The sequence below is a fragment of the Anomaloglossus baeobatrachus genome, chromosome 1 (assembly GCF_048569485.1).
Source record: "Anomaloglossus baeobatrachus isolate aAnoBae1 chromosome 1, aAnoBae1.hap1, whole genome shotgun sequence".
NCBI lineage: Eukaryota > Metazoa > Chordata > Amphibia > Anura > Aromobatidae > Anomaloglossus > Anomaloglossus baeobatrachus.
This window is the reverse complement of record NC_134353.1, coordinates 416,753,022-416,778,841: the sequence shown is the minus strand read 5'-3', so window position 1 is coordinate 416,778,841 and position 25,820 is coordinate 416,753,022.

Genomic DNA, 25,820 nt, shown 5'->3' with positions numbered 1-25,820 from the left:
AGTTTTCAACAACCCCTGTACAAATACGTCCCCCTTTTTATTCGGTGTCCGCATGACCCCCGGGTCCGGTAGAGTCCCTCAAGCCATACCGCAGATCCGGATCTGAGCAGCACGGCTGCTGGCATGGGGGCGGCACACTTTCAGTGCCCAGCACAGCTGCTGGACCTCCACTTCCAGCATATCCGCGGTCCATAGTCTGGGGCAGCCTGGCTTGTCTCCACAATCCCCTGGGGCAGCCATTTTCCTACTGCATCCGGAAGCATTCTGCAGCATGGTTCCAGATTCCCTGGAGTAGTTTTGTTTTCACATTGCTTAGTGACTCCCAGGGGGGCGGGATTTTACTTTGTGGCCTTTTGACAGCCGTCTTCTTGGTGGCGCAGTTAATTTTCACACAAGATGGCGGACAGATCTACAAGTACAATTGTGACGCCCTGGCGCCGCCAGGTATTCACACACAAAATAGGCCCCAACATAACACCATCCCTCACAGGGTTACATCGAGCCAACAAAACCCTAGTCATCCCCCCAGGGTAGGAAAGGCACACCAGTGGGCAGGACCAGGTGGAAAGAAAACGCCCATCTAGAGGTCTAGAGAACCCGGGGCGGGAAAAGTGGAGTGCTAAGTTCAAGTTCTAGTTGAGAGTAGAGTGGTAGTGGAGCTGAGTGGAGTAAAGCCAGAGAGGAAAGGCATCGGGGTTGGAGCCCCGGCGTACTGGCTAGGTGGCAGACGGTGGTCTGTGTCTATCAGGAGACGGGAAGAAGGCTGCTGGAGATCCGAGGTGGCCTGGGACAGGGTAGATTCCCGCTGGTACCGACACCGAAGAACCGACCCGGAAACCTTGTACAGAGGGGGTACCTGGACCCTGAAGCAGAGATCGGAACCACTGACTTTGTTAATTAACCAGTTGAGGACAGGATTACAGGTCCTGTCCCACCCAGAGTCCAAAAAGCAGACCGGCAGCCCAACGCAGGGGATAGGGCATCCGCCAGGGCCCCATAGATCCCAAGGGTCAGCGTCTGCAGGCAAGGATCCCACCCGTAGTTCTGGGAGCAGACTCCCGTGTTCTATACCGAGACGTCCAAGGAGAACTAAAGACAGTGCAGAGGAAAGTGACATAGACCATCACCCCGGGTGAGGGAACAGAATACACCCAGCCGCGGCTGCCAGCCTCCAGCACCTTGGTTTACCGTTGGACTTGTGTGATTCATTTGACTGTGAGTACACTGACACCCCCCGGTCTGACAGGGCGCGCCGGCCCCTGCAATCACCATACTCAGCACAGAGACATTGGGCCTCAGGGCATCCATCCCTACCCACGGAGGGGTTAATATTCAGCTACCATCCCATCGCCCCTGGGTGCACCACGTGGAGGGACAGTCTGGTCACAAGTAGGTTATCTTCTTTATATGTAGTCATGACACCACTCTCGGTATTGCGGTCAGGGGACCGCCACAGCAGTCAGTTGTAATAGGCTCCCGAGAGTGAGGCAGGCCCCAGGGCCCTGTGTAGGTGTGTGGAACCACAGGTCACAGAATGACTCACACGCACAACCAGAATGTCTTTCAGGGATTTTACTCACATCAGGTGGCAGGGTGAGTAACCCGGGCGTAGCTGTGGTAGACCAGTAAGAACCAGGTATCCCTTTGGCTGAAATAGGGGTGACTGCTGACTCTCCTTCCTAGCCCTCGTGTTTTGAGGTGACCCCGACTTGCAGTCCTGCTGGGATCACCCAGGGAAGTCGCATTCGCCTTTTTCCTTTTCTGGCCCGTTTGTTTGCAGCGTGGACCAGACGATTCTAGCTGCTGCTTTCTGTCGCTTATGGGCCCCTCGTTGCTGCGTGACTCCGGACTCTGTGGTGTTATGGTGAGGGTCTGAAGTGCCCCCACCGGCAGATTGAGCAGGCCAACTGAATGGGCCCCTGCTCTGGGAACCTGTAACTCGTACGGGCAGGGTCTCCTGGCAGTCCCCGTACTCAGCCACCTCTCTGTGCTCCGGCCTCAGGTGGTTTTCGGGCGACACTACCAGGTAGCCCTTTCTCCCCCGTCAGTAGCCACGAACTGGTACAGTGTCTGGAAGGGCTCTTCTCCACTCCTAATAGAGGCTCCATGGACTTTTTTGAATTCCTTAGTTCTTCTGAGCACTCCTTGGACGGCAGTGCTGGGGCCTTTAGCCGTGGGAGTCACTGAGGACACTCTGGGTGAGCGCCTGGGGAGCAGATAGCGGTCCACCATTTCCTTGGGGAACCGCGCCTCCAGATCCGCCTTAAACTTTAGAAACTCCGGGTCTTCTCCTTCCGGCGGGGACGTGGGACCCGGTTCCTTGGACTGGGGAGCGGTGTCTGCTCTGGCCTTGCAGGTCGGGGTAGATGGCCTTGTGGCCTGGTCTTGGCGGGACGAGCCTGGCGTGGCTGTGGCCTGGTCTTGGCGGGCCGGGCAGGGCATCGCTGCGGCGGCCTTGTCTTGGCGGGCCGGGCAGGGCATCGCTGTGGTGGCCTGGTCTTGGCAGGCCGGGCTGTGCGTCGCTGCTGCGGCCTGGTCTTGGCGGGCCGGGCTGGGCGTCGCTGCTGCGGCCTGGTCTTGGTGGGCCGAGCAGGGCATCGCTCCAACCAGCGTCTCTGCAGGGACCGCGGGTTTCGCAGCGTGGGCCGTGGCGGGCATCGCCTCCGAGGTTGCGGCAGGGATCTTCGCGGGCGGGGAAGCGTGGTGCGCCGCGGGCATCGCGGCAGCTGCAAGTTGGGACAATGGCGGCGGGGTCGGTACTCTCACGAGGGCAGGAGCAACACTGAACTCACTCATTGGCAGCATCATCGGGGTCGGGGTGGTCGCCGCTCGGTGTGGCACTTGTCGCGCAGTCCACCTCTCGTATGCCCGTCCGGCTGTAGCCATCTCCCGGAGCTCCGTGCATCCTTCCCTGATCGGCTGCACGATACTGGCCTCCAGCCGTTCGCAGAGCTGGGCAAGCTCCCAGTCCCACCAGGCAGCGGAGCCTGGCTCTGGGTCTCTGTAGGCAGACGCCATGCTCTCTGCTCTCTATGCATGACCTTCCATCTTTACTTCTTGCTGAAGACTCGTGACTTCTTCTTCCCGCCGTCTGTGGACAACTCCGCCTTCATCACTTGCGAGGTCAGAATGCTGCAGGGGTTCTCTGGTTAGCCACACCTCTTCGTGGGTGGCTACTTCTTCTAGCACGGGCTGCTGTTGTTCTTTGGCGCGCTTTCTGTGGTGGCACCATGGCGGCGCTACAAATTTTTTGTGCGGACCACCAAAGCACATGGTCACCTGTCTTAACAGGTCTAGTCCTGATCCTGTTCGTGACGCCAGATATGAAGCCCAGGCCAGGTGGTGCAGTGCATTACCTTCAGGGACTCCACGTGGAGGGACAGTCTGGTCACAAGTAGGTTATCTTCTTTATATGTAGTCGGGACGCCACTCTCGGTATTGCAGTTGAGGGACACCTGGGGCTGATGGTGGGTGCAGTCAGTTGTAATAGCCTCCCGAGAGTGAGGCAGGCCCCAGAGCCTTGTGTAGGTGTGTGGAACCACTGGTTGCAGAATGACTCAAACGCACAACCAGAATGTCTTTCAGGGGTTTTACTCACATCAGGTGGCAGGGTGAGTAACCCGGGCGTAGCTGTGGTAGACCAGTAAGAACCAGGTATCCCTTTGGCTGAAATAGGGGTGACTGCTGACTAGCCTTCCTAGCCCTTGTGTTTTGAGGTGACCCCGACTTTGCAGTCCTGCTGGGATCACCCAGGGAAGTCGCATTCGCCGTTCTCCCCTTTCTGGCCCGTTTGTTTGCAGCGTGGACCAGACGATTCTAGCTGCTGCTTTCTGTCGCTTATGGGCCCCTCGTTGCTGCGTGACTCCGGACTCTGTGGTGTTATGGTGAGGGTCTGAAGTGCCCCCACCGGCAGGTTGAGCAGGCCAACTGAATGGGCCCCTGCTCTGGGAACCTGTAACCCGTACGGGCAGGGTCTCCTGGCAGTCCCCGTACTCAGCCACCTCTCTGCGCTCCGGCCTCAGGTGGTTTTCGGGCGACACTACCGGGTAGCCCTTTCTCCCCCGTCAGTAGCCACGAACTGGTGCAGTGTCTGGAAGGGCTCTTCTCCACTTTGCTCTGCCCTGACCAGACGCGACTTCTCTCCTTCACTTCCTCTCACTAATTGCCTCTGCACACTCTCTGTTCCCAGTGACACCACCCACCACTAGCTGGGAGGCGAGGGCCACGCCCCCTCCCTGATTCTGCTCAGGGGTCCCCTCTAGCAGTGTGTGTGCCAATGGTTACTGAGTGTTCCATGTGTCCACACCCTACTCAGCCTCTGCGATTACCTGTGTTGTACTGCCCCCAGCATGGGTGCAGTACTCAGTGGTACCTGACCAGGTCAGGGGCGACACATCCGCGCGACCCCCGGGTCCGGAGAGTCCCTCGAGCCACACTGCGGATCCAGATCCGAGCAGCCCAGCTGCTATTGATGTGGGGGCGGCACACCTCAAAACTTGGCATCACGAACAGGATTGTGACCCATCCACCTACCTAGTGGAGGTGCACCTTATTCTGGACTGTCAGCGGTGCTCCGCTGTAAAGATTTTAAAGTGCCGCCATTTTGCCGCCATTTTTGGGTGCGAAAAAACAACAACCCAGCATCTTCTTCCCCGAGAAAGAGCGCGAAGCGGAAGCCCCGCCCCCCACTTTCTTGTTTAGCACTGACACGGTCTCTGGAGAGGCTGATTGGAGGAAGGGCCTGCGGTAGAGTAGGCCCAGACCCAGTCACCACCAAAACCGGTGAGTAACCTCCAGGCCAGAGGTCCCTGGACCATGGGACCCGTGACAACGACTGCCGGGTAAGGGAATTTTTACCCGGTCCGTGTGGACGTCACCCGGAACTGTTTGGACTTAGGAAAGGGGTGCCCACTGCCCACCAGTTTTAGAGGTGGCACCAGGGAACAGGTTTTCTTGGGTGGCAGGTGCAGTGGAAAGGGGTTCAGTTTGCAACGTTTAAGAAGTGTGCCTCCCATAAAGGGAAGAAATGTTTTTATGCTATGTTTTACATGTTATCCCCTTTTTCCCCTTTTACAGTTGCTGAAAAATAAATGTTGGTGGTCGGACAGCCCGTGGACGGTCTGTATTAAACCAAGGGGGAATGTGACGCCCTGGTGCCACCAGGTGGTCACACACAAAATACGCCCCCACATAACACCATCCCTCACAGGGTTACATCGAGCCAACAAAACACTAGTCACCTCCCCAGGGTAGGAAAGGCACACCAGTGGGCGGGACCAGGCGGAAAGAAAACGCCCACCTAGGCGTCTAGAGAACCCGGTGCGGGAAATGTGGAGTGCTAAATTCAAGTTCTAGTTGAGAGGAGAGTGGTAGTGGAGCTGAGTGGAGAAAAGCCAGAGAGGAAAGGCGTCGAGGTTGGAGCCCCGGCGTACTGGCTAGGTGGCAGATGGTGGTCCGTGTCTGTCAGGAGACGGGAAGATGGCTGCCGGAGATCCGAGGTGGACCGGGACAGGTAGGAGCCCACCGGTACCGACACGGGAGAACCGACCCGGAAACCATACACAGGGGGGGTACCTAGACCCTGAAGCAGAGATCAGAACCACCGACTTTTTTAATTAACCAGTTGAGGACAGGATTACAGGTCCTGTCCCACCCAAAGTCCCAAAAGCAGACCGGCAGCCCAACGCGGGGGATAGGGCATCCACCAGGGCCCTATAGATCCCAAGGGTCAGCGTCTGTGGGCAAGACTCCCACCAGTAGTTCTGGGAGCGGACTCCCGTGTTCTATACCGAGAAGTCCTAGGAGAACTAAAGACAGTGCAGAGGAAAGTGACACAGACCATCACCCCGGGTGAGGGACCAGAATACACCCGGCCGCGGCGGCCGACCATCAGCACCTTGGTTTACCGTTGGACTTTTGTGATTCATTTGACTGTGAGTACACTGACACCCCCCGGTCTGACCGGGCACGCCAGCCCCTGCAATTACCATCCTCAGCACAGAGATACTGGGCCGCGGGGCATCCATCCCTACCCACGGAGGGGTTAATATCCAGCTGCCATCCCATCGGCTCCGGGTGCTCCCCAACAGCAGCGGTGGTGCTACACCTCACCACACACCGTAGGTGGCGTCACCATGTGATTACATCAATCCCCGTATATATACGTCCCCTTTTATTTGAAGTGTCTGTGCGACCCCCGGGTCCGGAGAGTCCCTCGAGCCACACTGCGGATCCGGATCCAAGCAGCCCAGCTGCTACTGACATGGGGGCGGCACACAATCACAAAACACAGTCCATAAGGCGCACGTCACCCGGTGTTAATGGGTCTAATGCAATCCTGTTTGTGATGCCAGAAAGCTGACACACCCCAGGGCTTTTGGGGTTCTCGGTCCCGGGCTGTATATTGCTGGGATATGTCACTGGGTGGCTGTTGCCCTGTTCCGTGACCCTGGGGGTCGCTTAAAAGAGGGTTTTGTACAAGGGAATAAAATAAAATAAAATATTTTTCGTGACACTACTTGCGGTATGTGGCTATATGGAAGAAGCAGCCACTGCAAAGTCTCTCACTGCTGGGGCTGGTGGTATTAGGCAGCTTAGGTGTGATGGCTCTCCGCAAGTAGAGCTAGGCCCCAGGGGAGGATGATGGTGGTACTAGTATCTAAGCGCAGACGTGTAGGAAGAATTCAGACAACACCGGGGCTGTGGTTTAACTTGTGATTTACTCACTGGTTGGAGTTGCTGCAACCCAGCCGGTACTGGTCTTTATCAATCCGGTATTCCCTTTGTTCCAGTGTCGGTGTAGTGAACTGGTGAGCTTTACTTCCATGCACCCTGTAGTCTGTAGTAGTTGGTGGGTCCCCGTGGCCTGGAGCGTTTTGGGGGTCCCCTCCTGTTGTCTCTGTCCTGGCCCATATGGCAGGCAGCTTGAACCTCTCTTGGGTTGGACCTCTGTCCCCATTCCCAGGTTCCCTCTTTGCTGCTGTGCCCCGGACACTGATGTCGGTAAGGTCATTGATGGTCCCCTCACTATGCATGTGTTTATCGGGTGAGCTTGAAGCATCTTCCTGAACTAGGGCCTTGTGCCCCGTCGGTGCTCAGTCCTGTGAGTACTGGTACGTATTCTCCCAGCGACTGTACTCCCCTTTTACTCAGCAGTCACTTTGCACTTTCCGTCGGTGTGCTGATGTCGCGGGCGGAGGAGGGGACGCCGCGCTCTCCCACTGCTCAGGTCCGGCTGCCGCTGCGGCTGCTGCGGCCTGCTGCTGCTGCTCGGTGGCTCGAGCGATGCGCCGGATCCCGGGGACTCGAGCGGCGCTCCTCGCCCGTGAGTGAAAGGGGATTGGTTTTTGGGATAGTTTATTGTCCGTGATGCCACCCACGGTTGTGGTGATTTGCTGACACCACCGCTGCTCTGTGTGGGGATCCCGGGAGTGATGGTATGGAGCAGCTAGATGTTAGTCCTCCCCTCCGTGGGTAGGGGGTTGGTTGTCCCGGGGCCCAGTGATGAGGTGGGTGATGAGGGATGGCGGGGCCGGTGCAGGGCTTGGTGGGGTGCAGGGACGCGGGGGCAGCGCTGTGCCTTGCGGCACTGTGGTACTCACTCAGCCTGAGACAGGGACACAGTTCTCGGTAAAACACACGGCTGGAAAGACGGTTCCCACGGACGGCTACACTTGCTTTTCCCCAGAAGTTGACGGTGACGGTCCCTTTTCCTGCACCTAATGTTTCTGTGTTGGTAGCGATGGGTTCCCACCGGTTACCCACTCCTCGGCTTCAATCTGGGCCGAAGGAGCCCCTCTCTTTGCCCGCAGGCGCTGGCCCTGAGAAACTGGTGCCCTGGCGGTGGCGGTGTCTCTCTGTAACGGTTGGACTGTTGCCTTCAATCGGGACTTGGTTGTTGGGAGACCCAGAGGTCCCCTTCACTAACGGATTTGGCAAATTCACGGCGACTCCTAGCCTTGCCGGGATCCGAAAGGCCCCTGCCACTGGTGCTGGCTTCACTTTGTATACCGCTCCGGTACCGCAGGGCCTCCACCCGTCCGCGGTCCTTTCGGCAACCTCCGGTCAGCCACTCCTGCGGACAGTCACCGCCGTCTGCTGACCTTGCTGTCTCAGTCCGGGGCACACACCCGGACCAGCTTCAGACTTTACAAACTGTCACTTTTTACTCCTTTTCTCAAGCTCCTCTACTACTTCCCTTCCTTCTACTTCCACTAACTTTTCTTATCTGCCTGGTTCTCCCGCCTCCAGGGCTGTGAACTCCTCGGTGGGCGGAGCCAACCACCTGGCCCACCCCCTGGTGTGGACATCAGCCCCTGGAGGAAGGCAACAAGGATTTTAGGTTAGCCTTGGTGTTCCTATCTGGGGTGTAGGGTGTTATGACCTGTGACCCCTGGCTTGCCCAGGGCATCACATTCCCCCTTAGCAAAATGCAGACCGTCCGCGGGCTGCCCGTCCAACACCGGTTTTATTTTCTGAAAAAGGTAAAAGGTAAAAGGTAACATAATACAAGTTATAACATCATCCCACATCGGGAGGTTCGGTACTTAAACGTTGCTAACGGTTTTAAACGGTTGTGGCTGCCGTTCTCTCCCACCCAAGTAACCTGGCTCTGATGCTGCCCCTAAAACCCAGGCAGCACCCCTTGACCCCAGTCCAGCACAAGTTACCCGAGCGGGATCTGTCCTTCCCCTCCAGAGGGTAGCCACCGGTTCCTGTGGTGGCTGGGCCCCAGCCTGCTCCACTGCGGGCCCTCCCTCCAACCTGCCTCTCCGGAGGTGGTAACGGTCAGCTGCAACAACAGATTTTTATTTACAAGCCACTTAACGTTTGTGGTTGCCCTGCAAGTTCTCGGGCTTGTCCATAGAAGTTTCTATGCAAAACAACTTTTTCAAGCGGTCCCCACGGGGACAACGGTGCCGGCAACGGCCGGTTTCCAATCACGGTAGACAATCAGGTTACTGTTCGGTAATCATTTTTCATTTTTGCAAAACTTTTCAAACACACACTTTCTTACCCCTCCCTTCTAAAGAACGGTTTCCCTGTACCTAAGTGGGGGCCTACCTAGGTTGGGACGGGTGGACCTCCAGGGTCCGGTGTCAGTGGGGCTAGGCAGTGGGGCAGAGGGAACAATCAGTTCCTCCTCCCTGCTATCGTGTGGGGCAGGCGGAGGCATAGGGGAGCTGGGCGCAGGTTCATCCCTGGGCACTGGCACTGGTTCCGGCTCACGGTTGACCGCCTCCATCACTTCACTTCATCCACAGGTTGTGGGAACAGTATCACTGGAAGAATCACCGCGCCGTTCTGTGTAGGCCAGTCTGCTGGGAAGTCACCCATCACAGTGTGGATCACCTCTTTTGCCTTCTCTGCTGGTGGAGGAACTGGTACTTCAGCCGTTGCCCTCAATGCTGGTGGGCACCTTTTCAGATGGTCCCAGGAAACTGTGGCCAAAGTGCCCCCTTGGTCATGACTGATCTGGTAGGCCTTCCCATCTTCCCATCCTGTGGGCTGTATGGCGTATGGGGTTTGTTCCCATTGATCATCCAGCTTGTGGGTCTTCCTCTTCCGCTTTAAAACCACATCTCCAGGCTGGAAAGGGCCTGCAGCCGCCCTCTGGTTGAAGCGCCGCTCCTGTTGTTCCCGACTCCGACTTAAATTCTTCTCCACATACTCCTGAATCTGTCGGTACTGCACCCTCCGCCGGGTGTCCCATTCAGCCGTCGAGGGGAGTGTCTCCAGGGCTTCCAGTCCCATTTCCAGGTCCACCGACAGTCGGCCGAGACGAGCCCTCATCAGATAGGCTGGGGTGCACTTTGTTGAGCTGGACGGGATATTGTTGTACATATCGACCAAATCAGGCAGCTTCTCCGGCTACAGGTTCCGCTCTTCCAGCGGCAACGTCTTGAGGAGGCCAAGGACCAAATGGTTCATCTTCTCACACATACCGTTGGTCTGGGCATGGTAAGGCGTGGTCCGGATCTTCTTGCAGCCGTACAGCTGACAGAACTCATGCAACACCTCCGCTTCAAAGACGGGGCCTTGGTCAGTAAGCACCTTCTCAGGGTATCCATGGGGTCGACAGAAGTAGGCTTGGAACGCTCTAGCGGCGGTACGGCCGGTTAGGTCTTTGACTGGGACAACCACCATGAACCGGGAGTAGTGATCCACTATGGTCAGAGCGTAAGTGTACCCACTTCGGCTGGGGGTGAGCTTTACATGGTCCAAGGCGACCAGCTCCAGCGGCTGATGTGTAATGATCGGGTGTAGGGGCGCCTTCTGGCTAGCTTCGTCCTTCCTCCTCAGCGTACAAGGACCGCACTCTCGGCACCAGGCCTCCACAGACTCCCGCATCCCACTTCAATAGAACCGCTCCCTCAACAGCATCTCCAACTTCTTCCATCCAAAGTGTCCGGCACCATCATGGTATGCCTGCAGAACAGTGGGTACATCAGCTTGGGGAATAACCAACTGGTGGATTTTCTCATGAGTCTTCGGGTTAATCAGCTCACGGTACAGCTTCCCTTGATGTAGACACAGCCGGGTCCGTTCCTTCCACAAGTGTTGAGCTTCAGCTGGGGCGGCAGGGTCCATCCCAGCAGCGCCTTGGTCCACCAGAGTCTTGACTAGGCGGACAGCGGGCGCCTGGTTTTGAGCTTCCTGCCACTCCTGACTGGGCCGTGGATCCAGGTTCACCCTTTGTTGATGGACATGTACCTTCTCAGTTGGTGGCTGGCGAAATGCAGGCAACTCGATCTCTTCGAGGTCGTCATCCTCGTACCCTCCTTCTGACAAGTGGGGCATCCGAGAGAGTGCATCAGCATTAATGTTGACACGACCGGCCCTGTATTTGATAGTGAAGTCATAGTTGGCTAGCCTGGCCACCCACCGCTGCTCTAACGCGCCCAACTTGGCCGTGTCCAGGTGAGTCAACGGAATATTATCCGTGAAAGTGGTGAATTTTGCTGTGGCCAGGTAATGGCGGAACCGCTCGGTGATAGCCCATACCAGTGCCAGGAGCTCAAGCTTGAAGGAGCTGTAGTTCTCAGGGTTCCTTTCGGTCGGCCGGAGTTTTCGGCTAGCATAGGCAATCACTTTCTCCTTTCCGTCCTGGACCTGGGACAGGACTGCCCCCAAACCCACATTGCTGGCGTCTGTATAAAGGATGAATGGGCTGCCATAGTCAGGGTATGCTAGGACCTCTTCTCCGGTCAAGGCCGCTTTCAGCTGGTGGAAGGATTCCTCATGCCTGTCTTCCCACACCAGTGGGGCTCCGATGGGTCTACCACCTTTGGTCTGTCCCACGAGGAGGTCTTGCATGGGGGCAGCCATCTTCGTGTACCCATTGATGAGGCGTCAGTAGTACCCCACCAGACCCAAGAACTGCCTTACTTCCCTCACTGTGGTTGGTCTCGGCCAGTCTTGGATGGCAGTGATCTTCTCAGGGTCGGGGGCGACACCCTCCGCACTCACCACATGCCCCAGGTACTGCACTCTGGGTTTCAGTAGGTGACACTTAGAAGGCTTCAACTTCATCTTTTATTTGGCAAGGGATGTGAACACCTCGGCTAGGTGCTCCAGATGGGTTTCATACGTCTGAGAGTACACGATCACGTCATCTAGGTATAACAGGAAGGTCTCGAAATTTAGATGTCACAGACAACACTCCATCAGCCGTTGGAAGGTTCCAGGGGCATTACACAGCCCAAATGGCATACTATTGAATTCACAGAGCCCCATTGGGGTGGTGAAGGCTGTTTTCTCCCGGTCCTCCGGTGCCACAGCCACTTGCCAGTACCCACTGGTGAGGTCCAGGTTAGAGAAGTAATTTGCGGTTCTCAGTGCGGCCAAAGACTCTTCAATACGGGGCAGTGGGTAGGCATCCTTATGCGTTATCTGATTAATCTTCCGGTAGTCCACACGCATCCGCATGGTGCCATCCTTCTTCTTGACCAGTACCAATGGAGCGGCCCAGGGACTACAGCTGTCCCGAATAACCCCTGCCTCTTTCATGTTCCTCAACATATCCTTGGCACATTGGTAATGCGCAGGGGGAATAGGCCTGTACCTCTCTTTGATAGGGGGGTGCTCACCGGTGGGGATGTGGTGTTGGACCCGTTTGATCTGCCCAAAGTCTAGTGGATGTTTGCTAAAAACTTGCTCATACTCCCGCACCACCCTGTATACCCCTGCTTTGTGATGTGTAGGGGTATCGTCAGTGCCCACGTGTAGCTGTTGGTGCCACTTGTCTAACTCCCCTTGGGGCGGGGGTGTGCTGGTAGTAGGTGGGGAAACTGGGGATGTTGCCTCGTGGATGGTGTGGGAATCCAGGGTGAGCAGCTTGGCAAGGGTGGCATACCGGGGATGCCTGACTTCTTCCTCCCCACAGTTCAGTACTCTCACGGGCACTCTCCCCTTCTTTACGTCTACCACCCCTCGGGCGGCCATTACGGTGGGCCAGTGCTCGGAGGGCATGGGCTCCATCATGGCAGGGTAGTCACGCCCCTGAGGCCCTACTGCTGCTCTACACCAAATCATCATCTCACTCCTAGGGGGCACAATCAACGGAGCAACATCCATCACTCTCACTCCACCAATCTCTCCTCCTGTGGAACTAACATGCTGGCGGTACATCAAGGCTCGGATCTCATGCTGCACAGCTCGCTGTCGGCTCCCCGCCGCTGTGGCGGCTAGCTGCTGCAGTAGGGCCAACACATCGCCCATACAGTGCTCCATCACATTGGTTCCTAGCACTATCTTCGGGTATGATCACTGGGTTCATTCATGATCACAATCATACCCTGGTGTTGCAGTTCAGCTTGCCCCACTGTCATAGCCACTTGTTTATACCCCACTTGAGTCAATGGGAGTCCATTAGCAGCAATCAATGTTATACTAGTATCTGGGGGTGCCAGCTCGTCTGTCCCCCAATACCGCTGGTACAATGTGTATGGTATGGTGGTTACCTGTGATCTAGTGTCCAAGAGAGCCATCACCGGTATGCCGTCCACAGCCACGGGGATGATGGGCCGGGCCCCGATATACCGGTCCCGCCAGTCTGGGGGGCCACGGGGTTCTACTCCTGAGGACTGGCCCGTGGCCCCAGGGGTTGCTCGTTTAACGGGAACTGTCGGAAGTAATGCCCAGGCTTACAGCACTTGTAACAGGTTGGAGGTCTGCTCCGCGAGTTGTTAGTACTTCTCCGCTGCATCCTCAGGACATCCTCAGGGCTGTCGGCAAGCTGTATCTGTGCTGGAGGCTGGGATCTGGTCAAAGGTTGGAGTGCAGCGAGGATCTTGGCGAGGTCTCCGTCCATGCGACGGACCTGGGCTGCCAGTTCTTCCATCGTGCTGCTTGGGGCCGTAGGTATTGAAGAGGTTGGTAGGGCAGGGGCCACCACGACGGGGGCCGTCTCAATGGGCCACGGGGCTGGCTCCACGATTCCCGAAGCTGGGGGTTGCAGTGCTTTAATGGCCCGTTCCTTTAACACAGCAAAGTCTACATCAGGGTGTTCCAGGGCCCACAGCCGGAGTTGTTTGCGATCCTCAGGGGACCTCATCCCCTGCACAAATTGCTCTACTAACATCTTGTTGCTGTCCGCCTCATTGATAGGATTCACCCGCTTTAGCGTGCGGAGGGCGGTTTGCAGACGTAAAACATAGTCCCGAATGCTATCCACAGGCCGTTGCCGGCACTGGTAAAACTGCATCCTCAGCTCAGCTTCGGTACGGGTCTCAAAGGCAGTCTGTAGCTTCTCAAAGATGGTGGCTACAGAGAGCCGGTCCCCCTCGGCCCAGGTCTCCGCCTCCTGCTCAGCCGCGCCGGTTAACTGGCCCAGCACTACCGCTGCACGTTGCTTATCAGTCAGGGGGTACAGTTCTAGCAACAGATTAAGCTTTTTCCGGAAGACCTGCAAAGCATCAGGTTTCCCGTCATACTGCGATAGCCAGGTAGCTCCGGGCGCATAGGGCAAGGAGAACGGCATCACCTGAGCAAAAGCGGGGGCCGCGGCACCTCCTGCCAACACGGCCGGGACCTGGGCAGGCCCATTCCCATCCCCGGGTGCCACTGCGGCTGCGACCACCGCTCCTCCAGCGGCGCAGACATCTTGTTTCCGTCCCCCTTAGCCTCTTTCCGGCCCCTCCTCTATCGGGGCGGGGTTCGAGAAGACGCTCGAGCGGGAACTTTTCGCGCCAAAGATGGCGGCTTCTGAAATTTTCCGGCCGGACACCTCCGGCGGTAACAAGGCGCACCTCTACCAGACGGCAGAGCGGTAAGATCCTGTTCGTGACGCCAAGTTGTCGTGGGTGGAGGAGGGGACGCCGCGCTCTCCCACTGCTCGGGTCCGGCTGCCGCTGCGGCTGCTGCGGCCTTCTGCTGCTGCTCGGTGGCTCGAGCGATGGGCCGGATCCCGGGGACTCGAGCGGCGCTCCTCGCCCGTGAGTGAAAGGGGATTGGTTTTTGGGATAGTTTATTGTCCGTGACGCCACCCACGGTTGTGGTGATTTGCTGACACCACCGCTGCTCTGTGTGGGGATCCCGGGAGTGATGGTATGGAGCAGCTAGATGTTAGTCCTCCCCTCCGTGGGTAGGGGGTTGGTTGTCCCGGGGCCCAGTGATGAGGTGGGTGATGAGGGATGGCGGGGCCGGTGCAGGGCTTGGTGGGGTGCAGGGACGCGGGGGCAGCGCTGTGTCTTGCGGCACTGTGGTACTCACTCAGCCTGAGACAGGGACACAGTTCTCGGTAAAACACACGGCTGGAAAGACGGTTCCCACGGACGGCTACACTTGCTTTTCCCCAGAAGTTGACGGTGACGGTCCCTTTTCCTGCACCTAATGTTTCTGTGTTGGTAGCGATGGGTTCCCACCGGTTACCCACTCCTCGGCTTCAATCTGGGCCAAAGGAGCCCCTCTCTTTGCCCGCAGGCGCTGGCCCTGAGAAACTGGTGCCCTGGCGGTGGCGGTGTCTCTCTCCAACGGTTGGACTGTTGCCTTCAATCGGGACTTGGTTGTTGGGAGACCCAGAGGTCCCCTTCACTAATGGATTTGGCAAATTCACGGCGACTCCTAGCCTTGCCGGGATCCGAAAGGCCCCTGCCACTGGTGCTGGCTTCACTTTGTATACCGCTCCGGTACCGCCGGGCCACCACCCGTCCGTGGTCCTTTCGGCAACCTCCGGTCAGCCGCTCCTGCGGACAGTCACCGCCGTCTGCTGACCTTGCTGTCTCAGTCCGGGGCACACACCCAGACCAGCTTCAGGCTTTACAAACTGTCACTTTTTACTCCTTTTCTCAAGCTCCTCTACTACTTCCCTTCCTTCTACTTCCACTAACTTTTCTTATCTGCCTGGTTCTCCCGCCTCCAGGGCTGTGAACTCCTTGGTGGGCGGAGCCAACCGCCTGGCCCACCCCCTGGTGTGGACATCAGCCCCTGGAGGAAGGCAACAAGGATTTTAAGTTAGCCTTGGTGTTCCTATCTGGGGTGTAGGGTGTGATGGTGTTATGACCTGTGACCCCTGGCTTGCCCAGGGCATCACACTGACTTCTGACTATCTCCCTGTCTGACTTTTCACTATCTTACTTACTGACTTCTGTCTGACAAGATGTCCGTCGTCCGTCCACTTCACTGAATAGCCCCTCCTCCTCCTAGGTGGGGCGGCACGGTGTCTCAGTGGTTAGCACTGCAGCTTTGCAGCACTGGGGTCCCGGGTTCTAGTCCCACTAAGGACAACATCTGCAAGGAGTTTGTATGTTCTCCCTGTGTTTGTGTGGGTTTCCTCCCATACTCCAAAAGCATACTGATAGGGAATTTAGATTGTGAGCCCCAATGGGGACAGTGTTGCCAATGTATGTAAAGCGCTGTGGAATTAATAGCGCTATATAAATGAATAAATATTATTATTATTATTATTATTAATAATAATAATAATAATAATAGGTGACCACCCGTCAAATCCATCTCTAGACTGTCACCCAGTCTGGGGAAAAGGGCGTGGTTTGTGTGTGTTGTGTTTGTTACCAGCACTGGTCTTTCAGGAATCTAGGGTTGGATGTAGTACCCTGTGGCACCTGACACTCAGGGGCGCCACAAACTCACTGATGTCTGGGTCTGAGGATACCCCATTGTCGTCTCAGGATAAGCATCATCTTGTCATTCTGGTCATCATAAGAGCCAATCAGTCTGGTGATGGCTTCAGGCTCGGGTCTAGAGTGTGGGGTTAATAGTGCTACCCTATTTTAGTCACGGCAGTCTCATAGGCTGAATTAATCACCCGTTCTGGATAGCTCCTGTCTCTAAACTTATCCCTTAGGATTCTTGCTTGTGTCGCGGGCGGAAGGGCCGCGCTCGCTACGCTCGGGTCCGGGGCTGCTGCTGCTCGGTAGCTCGAGCGGTGGGCCGGACCCGGGGATTCGAGCAGCACTCCTCGCCCCTGAGTGAAAAGGGGTGTTGGGTGGTTTTGGGGAGATAGTTCGTGACGCCACCCACGGGTCGTGGTGATGGTGGGCACTACCGCTGCTTGTGACGGGATTCCCGGGAACGATGGCAGGGAGCAGCTAGGTGTTGGTTCCTCCTCCGTGGGTAGGGGTTGGTGATCCCGGGGCCCGGTGGTGAACGGGGAGGCAGGGTACCTCTGGTGCAGGGTTGCGGAGGCAGCGCGGCGCGGTGCCAGATGGCACTGTTGTACTCACTCAGGCACAGATTCACAGAGTCTCTGGTAAACCAAACGGCCGGATGGACAGGTCCCGCAGCCAGCTGCAGTGTCTTTGCTCTCCGTGGACAGGTTGATGGTGGCTGTCTTTCCCTGCACCGCTGTGTATGTATTGACTCCGATGGTTTCCCACTGGTAGTCCGCTCCCCGGCGTGTATGTACCGAAGGAGCCCGTTTTGCCCGCAGGCACTGGCCCTTGGATCTCTAGCCTATGGAGGTGGCTTTTTATCCTCACTGTGTGGACGGTTGCCTTCTGTCGGGTCTTTGGTGTGAGGGAACCCCTGCGGTCCCGGTCACTATCGGATTTGACCGTTTTCGGTGGCTCCTAGCCTGGTCGGGGTCTAATGGCCCTGCCTTTGTGCTTGGTTCAGATCTGCTCCCTGGCTCGGTACCGGCGGGCCACCGCCCGTCCCCGGTCCTACGGTTCCGCCGACCTGCGCCAACTCCTGCAGACGGCCACCACCATCTGCCGACCTTGCTGACAGTGCCTGGGCTCCGACCCAGACACTAACAGTTTCTCTCCTGTCACTTTCAACTCCAAACTTCAACTCCTCCACTCCACTTGAACTCCAAACTCTAACTAACTGCTTTTTCCCGCCTCCAGGCCTGTGAACTCCTCGGTGGGTGGGGTCAACCACCTGGCTCCGCCTGGAGGGTGGCAACAAGGATTTTGTTTTACTTTTGTTGCCTAACCAGAGGAGGGGGTGTGTGTGATGTTGTGTTTGTGACTACCTGCCTAGTCCAGGGCGTCACACTTGCTGATGGAAATCATGAAGGGAAGAGCAGTTCTTTCTTAAATGGAGGAACTGCCCTTTTGGGATACACCTGCGTAGAGCCGAAGGGTGATAGCTCTCCCACCTTAGCAAGCTATTTGTCCCTGTGGGCTTCCAATAAATTGTTGCATGCGCATTGGATGTGCCAGATCATATCCGACACTGTGATGTCTCTTTGACATATCCAGGTATTACCGGAATAGACCGCGCATGTGCAGTGACTTCTGGCCTCCCACAGTGGGAAACATCTGCAAATTTAAAAGATAGCCTCTGTGATGGGAGGTCCCGCTCCACTCTCCAGGTGACCAGCACTTGAGAGGAGTGTATATTCCCGAATGGGAGACACCCAGTCACTGCACTATGGACGACATGCTGACCATACTTGGCCACTGAAGCTATGGGTCGCAAGAGCATAATATGTAAGGTACAGTATGTTTATTGATATTTACCTCAGTTTGTAGCTGACTATAAATATCATGTAAATAATATGGACAGATGTACTGTATGTTGTTAATTCTTAATGGTGATTTATTCACTTTCTATTTAGATGGCCTTTATGCTGTTTGGATCTATCATTTAATCCACTGAATTTCCCCTGATAAACCCGTAAGAAAAAATATAGGGGGGAAACACGTTGGGATATTCTTTGGATGATCCCAGCAGATACTGTAAATTATTCCTTGCTGGGATCTTTATTTATTTATTTATTTAGGCCTTCAGTTATGGTGGTATTGATATTAGTGCTTTAACCTTGCTTTTTACTCGGCCCCTAAGATATAATTATTCTGGGTAGCTGGGTAGTGGTTACCATTTATTGTTATGGAAACTACTGTGAATTTATAATACTGACCTGAGATGATTTGGCACTATTTATTCCTTCCTTGATGGTGGGTGCCCGCTTTGGCAATACCAGCAATTGAGGGATAGACTAGGGACAGCTGACGAAGAGCGGGGAGTACCCAAAACTTTATGGTGGACCTCTGTTGGTAGGTAAGCAGAAGAGAGGGAACAGACAATCCCCTGCTATCCCATTTATGTCACTACCATCCAGAAAGTTGGCTACTATGCCTGTCGGCTAAATATCATCAAAATATCCCACTAACGATCTGTTTTCGCCCTCTGTTGCACTCACCTCACATGACCTTGTCTTAACTGTAGTGGACATACTCAAAGCTACATAGCTTTTTATAACTATTTTTAATCATTAAAGTAATAAAAACTGTTTTAGGAGTTTTTCTTTTGGTCCACTATATATAATTCTCCTTTTCTTGTACCTTATTGGTCTAATTATACACCGGAGAACAAAAATCTAAGTTTGGTCACACTAGCGACTTTAATAGGGCTAAAACTATGCTCTTGTCATGAGCATCTATGCGTCTTTTAATGCATTATCTTATTAGCCTTGGCAGCAGCTGCCGGACACTGATCAGTAAAGTTGAGTTTGCCGTCCACCCATAGACCCAAGTCTTTTTCAGTGCAATTTTACCCAGTGTTTATAATTGAGCACATTGTTATACATTTTATTTACTCTGCCCAAGCACATGGCCTTACATTTATCCACATTAAGCTTCAATTATTTTTCAGCCCAAGACTCCAGCCTACACAAATCCCTCTGCAGTAAACACAGGTGCGTGACTAAAAAGCGGTTGGTTTATTTTCATATAATTTCCATGTATTTTGGTGTGTTGAAAATGAAAAAATATTGAAAAAAATCCTGGATGTCAGGCTTTGTCAAAAAACGCAAAATTCTCTTCAAATTTAGTAAATGTTTCTCAATTTTTGGTATTTTTTTTATCAAATGTAAAGTCCAAATTACTATTACATTAATGCATTCAAGATATACAATGCCAAAAAATATAACTTTCAAAGAAAAGAACTTTCAGAGTGAGCTAATGAAACCAGCATCAACATGTTGCAAGCTGAATGCATGGGCTCGGACATGCCCCGGGCTTGTTTTTTCTTGGCTCTCGCCTGTTCACACCTTTTCATCTCAGTTCATGTTAACGTGTAATTATATAACCATGTTTCCAAAAATTAGCATTATGGCTCATAAATCGCCTGACAGTTTCTGTTACATTTTTGGTGAATATACAGTGTAAAAGCAACAGCTGAATATTACAAACTTTGTGAAAAAATTATACTTTGCTAACTTCGGACTAAAGCTTAGAGATAAAGATAAAGCTTGGGTGCCTCATAAAGTGTGCAAAAGGTTTGTTGAGGACCTCCATAAATGGTTCATGGGTATGAAAAATAGCTTTCCTTTATGGGATTTCTATGTAACGGCGAGAGCAAAAGAACCATAGTGATGATTGCTACTTTTGTTCATGCGATGTGAAAGGGTATAATTCAAACTGGAAGCATTCCATTTCATACCCCAATATTCACTCAGCAATTTGTCCCATCCCCCATGGCACAGATCTACCAGTACCCAAGGCCTCTGCTACCTTGGAAGAGATAACTAGCTACGATGAAGGTGAAGTTATATCTGAACCAGATCATAAATCAAGTTCTGACTTTGAAGATGATACAAGACCAAAATTGTTTTCCCAGGAGGATATGAATGATTTGGTAAGAGACTGAATCTTTCCAAAGATGCCGCTGAGTTACTCGGATCAAGGCTCATAAGCAAGAATTTATTGTTGCCAGGATTGTCCTTTTCATGGTTCAGACATCGTGAAAAGGAGTTTGTTCCTTACTTTGCTCAGGAACGCAAGTTTATTTATTGCATCAATGTTGAAGGTTTGATGGGTCAATTCCAACTCCAATATGATTCAGCCAATGGTGTATTTTTATAGATTCTTCAAAAGAAGTCTCAAAGCAGTTTTACTCCATAATGGGTGTTTTTATGCTTCCATTCCTGTAGGTCATTCCGTACACCACAAGTAAACCTATGAGAACTTGAAATTGGTTCTTCATAAACTTAAATATGAAGACCATGGTTGGCAAGTGTGCGGGAATTTGAAAGTCTTGTGCATGCTGCTCTGGTCAACAAGCTGTGTATACCAAATACCCTAGTTGTCTGTGTCAATGAGACAGTCGAGACCAACAAAATCACTGGACCAAGAACAGTTGGCAGCTGAGGGTGCTCACAGTTTGTGAAAAAAATGTCCTTCGAGAAACTTTAGCACCTCCCCATAAAGTTCTTCCACCTCTCCACATAAAATTGTGATTGATGAAGCAATTTGTAGAAACACTTCCAAGAGATGGAGAATGCTTTAAATACTTGGTCACCAAGTTTCCAGGCCTCTAGGAAGCAAAATTGAAGGAAGGTGTGTTTGTCAGACCAGACATTAGAAGGCTTATACCTGATCAAGAGTTTATTGATATCATGACAGATCCTCAAAAAAAAGGGTGGATTGCATTTAAAGAGGTCATAGAGAATTTTTTAGGCAATAACAAAGATCCTGACTACAAAAAGAATATTGGACGAATGCTGAAAGCATTTCAAGCTTTAGGTTGCCTGATGAGGTTAAAAGTGCATTTCCTCTAGTCCCACCTTGACAGCTTTCCTAAAAATTTGGGAGCTGTGAGTGAAGAGCAAGGTGAATGATTCCACCAGGACATTAAAGAGATGGAAAGAAGATACCAGGGAAGATGGAGCATTACACTGATGGCAGACTACTGTTGGACGCTTCAGAGAGACATTACAGATGCTACTCACAAGCGTAAATGCACCAAGTAGTGTTGAACAATGTTCGAGGTTCGCCAATTTCATGTTCGAGTGATTTTGGGGATGCTCAAGATCGAACTCGAACACGAGCTTTATGCTAAAAGCTCGATAGCTCGAGTTACGTTCGAGAACGGTTCGATCAGCAAAAAGCTTAGCTAGTTACTAGCTTGCTTTTCACTGTAATAGTGTGAGTCACTCTGTGATTCACACTATTATCTAATTTCAGCGTATAGTGTGCGGGGGCGGCGTGTTTAGATCAGTGCTGCTGGGATAATGGCGATCGCCATTTTTTTTTTTTCCCTAAGCGCGCGTGCAGTGGGGCGGGCCAGCATGTCAGCCAATCCCAGACACACACACAGCTAAGTGGTCTTTTTTGCCAGACAAGCAAGGTCATGTGTCATAGGCTGTCCGTGTCACATGTCCTTGCATTATAAATACGGCCATTTTCCCTCACGGCACCATTATCTGCTTTTTGCGTGTAGGTGACAGTCACCGCTCACGCAGCTCCTGTCACCTCTCCGGTGTGTACGCTATAGACACAGCGCTCTACAGATTAGGGACAGAAGTTTATTTCAGCCCTTTTCAGGGCTCATTTCCTCGGGCTCAGAGCCATAGGTGACAGTCAGGTCTGTGGAAACGCTGTATACAGCGTCAGATAACGTAGCGTCTGTGTACCTAAGCTCAGGGAATTCCTTGCTGCATTTCACCATTAGGAGGGATAGAAAGTGAGGCTTCCTTTCATGTCCACTGACCCAGAGAACCCGGCCACTGTACCCACCTGCCCACTTTTACCACGCTATTTTTATAGCAAACAGTGCTGAAACTTAGTGGCATCCAAAAAGTGGCTGCTATACTCCATTGTTGTCCCACTGGTGCCAAGCATTTTCCAGCACCTCTGCATTCTACCCTCATGCACATTTTGCTTTGCTATTTTTATAGCAAACAGTGCTGAAAATTAGTGGCATTAAAAAGTGGCTGCTATACTCCATTGTTGTCCCACTGGTGCCAAGCAATTTCCAGCACCTCTGCATTCAACCCTCATGCACATTTTGCTACGCTATTTTTATAGCAAACAGTGCTGAAAATTAGTGGCATCCAAAAAGTGGCTGCTATACTCCATTGTTGTCCCACTGGTGCCAAGCAAGTCCCAGCACCTCTGCATTCAACCCTTATGCACATTTTGCTACGCTATTTTTATAGCAAACAGTGCTGAACACAAGTGACATCCAAAAAGTGGCTGCTATACTCCATTGTTGTCCCACTGGTGCCAAGCAATTTCCAGCACCTCTGCATTCAACCCTCATGCACATTTTGCTACGCTATTTTTATAGCAAACAGTGCTGAACATAAGTGGCATCCAAAAAGTTGCTGCTATACTCCATTGTTGTCCCACTGGTGCCAAGCAATTTCCAGCACCTCTGCATTCAACCCTCATGCACATTTTGCTACGCTATTTTTATAGCAAACAGTGCTGAACATAAGTGGCATCCAAAAAGTGGCTGCTATACTAATTTTGTGTCCTACTTGTGCCAAGCAAGTCCCACCACCTCTGCATTCAACCCTCATGCACATTTTGCTACGCTATTTTTATAGCAAACAGTGCTGCCAGTTTTAGAGCCATAGTTGCATTGTCAGGGATAGTCAGTGTTGGTTCTTCAGCTGTCAATAAAGCTAGACCACCTCTGCAATCTACACCACCTCTCGATTTTTGCTACCACATTTTAAGTGGCTAATCTTGTCGCTAACAAAATGAGTGGCAAAAGGACAGATGGTGGTGGAAAGGTGAACAGACGTGTTGGAAAAGGAAAAAAAGTTTGTGTCCGTGAGGAAGGTGGCAAAGCTACATTAACATCTGCTGAAGATAAGCCATCTTCCAGCAAAAGTAAGATGTCTACTGCTTTCCGTGGACAATCCGATGTGCTCCCTTTTTTACAGACCCGAACTACTGTAAGAAAGTTAGATGATGCACAAAACAAAAACATGCTTGAATGGATCTCAAGTGCTCCAACAAGTGCCCTCTCCTCCACCTCAACTACCACATAAAAAAACCAGTCCTCTGAGTTGTCATCCCAATCACACTTGCTTTCTCCCAGCTATCAAGTCTCCACCCGCCCTGCACAGTATGGTGTACCAAAGATGGCTGAGTCTGCAGAGCTGTTCAGTCACACTATAGCCTGTGAATCAGATGTCTGCTCCCAAGCTACAGTGAGTACAGACCAGGAAATGGTCTGCAGTGATACCCAGAAGCTTTGTGACTCAGATTCAGGCCCTGATGATCAAGTTTATGAGCATAATGTAGACCCTCATTCACAAACTGTAACATCTGTTGGTGTAGACAATGACAATGAGGAACATACTGATGACGATGAGACGCAGATACCAGATTGGGATGACAACTTAAATATTCTGTCAGGGCAGGAAGAGGCTAGGTCTGAGGGCGAGGGAAGTGCAAACACAATGCTTGATGATGAAGTTCTAGATCCACTTACTGTCAACCCACAGTCAGGCACTTGAGGAGGTCAACAGAGGCGGTGGAGGAGGATGCAACTGATGACGAAGTTACCTTGCGCCTTCCTGGACAGAGTCGGAGTACTGGTAGCACGTCTACAACTGCATCCTCAGCCACCACTCTGCCTCTGAGCACAAGTCGGGGTGGCACTGCAGGTCGCATGTCCTATAAGCCTTACCTAGCCTGGTCCTTTTTTGACCTTGCAAAGGATCTCCCAAATCATGTGATCTGTAAAATTTGTCGGGAATCTATAAGTAGAGGCAAAAAGCTCACCAGTTTGACAACTTCTTCCTTGAATCGTTACATGAATACCAAGCATAATTCCCAGAGGGAAGCTCACTGTGCTGCAATGCGGCCTAGCATAGCCCAACCACCGCCTGCCCCTTCCAGGGCATCCGCGTGCTCTTCATCTTCTATGACTGGGGGGACAGCTGTCACACCTGGTTTTCCACGCACAACTTCCACCACTATAACCGCAACAGGCAGTTTGCTTGGTAGGTCGTCAGTTGGTTTGGAAGGGGAAACAAGTGTGGGTGTACAGATCTCTCAGACATCGATAGCACCAACGTTGAATGAAGGCAACATCATGTCTACGCCTGAACTTTCCTCACAAACCTGCATTTTTCCAGGGACACCATACTCACCACCGTCTACACACAGCAGCCAGATCTCTGTCCCTCAAATGTGGACAAATAAAAGGCCATTTCCTCTGACCCATGACAAAGCTAAGAGGTTGACTTTATCCCTCTGCAAGCTCTTGGCTAGCAAAATGCTGCCTTTCCGCCTAATGGACACACAGGATTTTTGAGACCCTATGTCCGTCGCTGTGCCCTAGTACCAGATACCCAGTCGCCACTACTTCTCTAGGAAAGGTGTACCTGCGCTACACCAGCATGTCGCACACAACATCACCGCTTTCTTGAGAAACTCTGTGTGTGAACGGGTGCATTTCCCCACCGATACTTGGACCAATAAGCATGGACAGGGGCGTTACATGTCCCTGACTGGGCACTGGGTAACTATGGTGATAGATGGAGAATGGTCTGCTGAACAAGTCTTGCCGTCCCCACGACTTGTGCATCAATCCTCTGTATGTATAAGTTCCTCCAACGCTTCTGCCTCCTCAACCTCATCTGGGTCCTCCACCTCCGCCCCAAGCCTGCCTGGTCAGGCCACCAGCGTTGTAACTGCGCACAAGGAATAATGCACACCTCCTTACTATGCTGGCAGCAGAGCGCAACGGCATCAGGCGGTCTTTAGCTTGAAATGTCTTGGAAATAAGAGTCACACAGCGGCTGAGTTGTAGTCAGCTCTGCAGTCCGAGTTTCATAAATGGTTGTCTCCACTCAACCTGTAGCCAGGTAAGGCCGTGTGCAACAATGCTGCAAACCTGGGTGCAGCCCTTTGCCTGGGCAAGGTGCCATATGTGCCTTGTATGGCTCACGTGTTGAACCTTGTTGTCCAGTAATTTTTAACACACTATCCCGGCCTAGATGGCCTTCTGCACAGAGCACGAAAACTGTCTGCTCACTTCTGCCGTTCAACCGCCGCAGCTAAGCGACTTGCATCGCTCCAGAAGTCTTTCGGCCTGCCGGTTCATCGCCTGAAATGCGATGTGTCGACACGCTGGAATTCGACTCTCCACATGTTACAGCGATTGTGGCAGCACCGCCAAGCACTGGTGCAATACGTCATGACGTATAGCCTGGGCCAACAAGATGCAGAGGTGGGGCAGATCACCCTGATGGAGTGGTCTCAGATCAAGGACCTATGCACTCTTCTGCACAGTTTTGCGATGGCGACGACTATGTTTAGTGCTGACAATGCCATTATCAGCATGACAATTCCAGTCATTTTCATGCTGGAGCACTAGCTAAACACTATTCGGAGTCAGGGGGTGGTTCAACAGGAAGGGGAGGAAGTACATGAGGATTCATATGCGCAAGGGATAAAAACATCACCAAGGTCCAGACGTTCATCATCACCAAGGCGGCAGGCATGGGATGATGGGGGAGAGGGATTGACAAGGGCGCATTGTAGCAGGCAAAATGTTGAGGAAGGTGCAGGAGAACATGAAGAAATGGAGGACGAACTGTCCATGGACATGGAAGACTCAGCAGATGAGGGAGACCTTGGTCACATTTCAGTTGAAAGAGGTTGGGG